This window comes from Vicia villosa, linkage group LG3 (assembly GCF_029867415.1).
Source record: "Vicia villosa cultivar HV-30 ecotype Madison, WI linkage group LG3, Vvil1.0, whole genome shotgun sequence".
NCBI classification, from domain to species: Eukaryota; Viridiplantae; Streptophyta; class Magnoliopsida; order Fabales; family Fabaceae; genus Vicia; species Vicia villosa.
Genome location: NC_081182.1, coordinates 49,543,683 through 49,546,298, shown reverse-complemented (window position 1 = coordinate 49,546,298; position 2,616 = coordinate 49,543,683). Strand labels below are relative to the sequence as shown.

The 2,616-nt window shown below is 31.1% G+C and overlaps 1 pseudogene; it reads right to left on the bottom strand.

The window, feature by feature from the left end:
• Positions 1–1,126: 1,126 nt before the first annotated feature.
• On the bottom strand, positions 1,127–2,085 carry LOC131655675 (uncharacterized; annotated as a pseudogene).
• Between the last annotated feature and the right edge of the window lie 531 nt (positions 2,086–2,616).

Sequence of the window (2,616 nt, the reverse complement as noted above, 5' to 3'; positions counted from 1 at the left end):
GATATATAATGTCCTACATACGAGTTTTTGTTGATATATATATATATATATATAAATATATATATATATATATATATATATATATATATATATATATAAATATATATATATATATATATATATATATATATATATATATATATATATATATATATATATATATATATATATATATATATATGTAAGGCTTGAATTATAGGTTTAGGGATTATTTCGAAAAATATTACAGGTTGAAAATAAAAATAAATTACAGGTCGAACCGGGAGGCTTAAATTACAGGTTGCACTTTAAAATATTGCGTTTAGCAACGAAAGGGCTTTTAAAAACGCTCTTAAAGGTCTACCTACGAAAGCGCTTTTTAATAAAAAAAGCGCTCTTAAAGCGCTGCCTAAGATGATAAAAGAAAGCATAAAAGCTGGAAAAAAGCGCTGCTAAAGATTACTTTAAAAAGCGTTTTTTCTAGAAAAAGCGCTGCTACAGACCCACCTACGAAAGCGCTTTTCAAGGAAAAGCGCTGCTTAAGAACCACCTACGAAAGCGCTTTTCAGGAAAAAACGCTGTTTGAAGTAAACCTAAGGCAGCGCTTTTGACTTAAAAAAGCGTTGTCTTTATCTACGGCAGCGCTTTTAAACGCTGTAAAAGGCAAAAAAAAGCGTTTTATGGCGTAGTGTCATCCAATATTGTTTGAAATATTTAATTTCACAATAATTTATCACAAATTAAATTAAATGAATGTAAATTGTTAATTCAATGTTGAATTCTTGACACTAACATTTATTTATAATATGGAAAAAGCTAACATGTGCCCTAAGGGCACAAGATAATGAGATATTTATAGAAATATTTTCTTGGAACGTGTGCATTCAATGTATCGAAACTTTTTTTTATGGCTTTATACCACCGGTTTAGTCCGGTTCGGGGGCGAGTTCTGGCATCAAGTGGTTTCATCCCCCTCCCGATGTATCGAAACTTTAAATATGACTTTATTGCATTTAATAATTACATTTAACTTTTTCTAATTATAGTATCTTTAACATGTGCCCAAAGGACCCATGTTAGCATGACCCTTATAATATAAACATGTAATTGATATTTATAGATTAATAATTTTTACAAACAACCGTTTATCATATTTAAATTTTATCCTACATTACACCTGGCAATTCTCCAGCTGAACTTCTTTATCCTTCAAAGGCTCATACTCTCCATGATTAAGTTCTATTTGAATAACATATCCAAACAGAAAAAAATGTGGCAACAACACCACACATAGTATCCCATACATTGTTCTCCCAACAAAACTCAACCCCCAACCTCCCACAACAACCTCTTTAAACAAAAACTGTATCCCAAATATTGAAACACTTAGCATCAAAAATACAACTATTGACAAACCCATTTTCCCTTTTACCAATTCATTACTCTTCATCATAGCTTCAACTCCATAAAAGTCTTCTAGAATAGTTACAACACTAGCTAAATGCATAACTAATGTAATATATAAAGTCCCAATAAAATATAAAATCCCTATAATTACTAGAATTACAACACCACCATTGTTATATCCAATAAAAAATTCCCAAATAATGAAAACTAGTATTGCCATAATATTATAAACATAAAAAGCTACAAATGTGCATAAGAAAGTGACCATGAGTCTCTTGCAAACCTTTGGACCAACACTCATGACACTTGTGATATTTAGTTTTCTTGTAGTGTAAGAAGCTGTTATGGTATAGACTACTGGAGAGGTTGATAAGAGGAGAAGATCAGATAAAAAGTGAAGCATTGAAGAGTGTCTTGTGGTGTGTCGATTATTTCTTGTGTGTTGATCATGATTTTTCTGAAGTGGATGTTGGATACTCCAATGTTAATTAGGAAGATGAAGGAGAGAGGGAGGATGAGAGTTAAGGCAATTAGGCTGAATGTTTTGATCCATGAAGTTAGGATCTTGTTGGATTCTTTGAAGATTCCAAAGAGTTCTAGAAATTGCATCTCTTCTTGTTCTACGTTCATGGTTATGCTGTTTTTTTTTTCTTTTTTCAGTTGCTACTTTGGTTTAGGTTTTACAATGATGAATGAAATGTTTGTGTTTATTTGATTATGGTATTTGAAAATTATGGTCAATGGTTAACTTCTTTTGATTGGTTGAAGATGGATTAAATATTGGTCTTTTATTTAGTAGAAGCCAAGTCAGACAACAAAAAGGACTAAATCAAATATTATAGACATTGATAACGAAAGAGCATGCTGCGTGTTGGGATAGACTGCTTGCCGGGTTGAATAAAAGCCAGAAGTCTATAATTTTTTTATGAAAAGTCTCTTGTATAAGGACAAGTGATTGATTACTCTCTCCGTCTTACTAAATACGTTATATATAAATTGGACTTTTGGACTTTTTGACTTAACTGTCGCTTGAGAGAATCAATTATCTAACTAAAATTAGAACACGCTAATGATCTACCTAATTTACTCTTTTACTCACTTTTTAAACACACTAAGATATGCCTTTAATGATAATTGACTAAATACATTTTTCTTGATCAATCAGAACGTTTGCATTAGCTAGGTGACTGACAATACTACTCATTCTTTTCAATTCACACTACTCGCTCC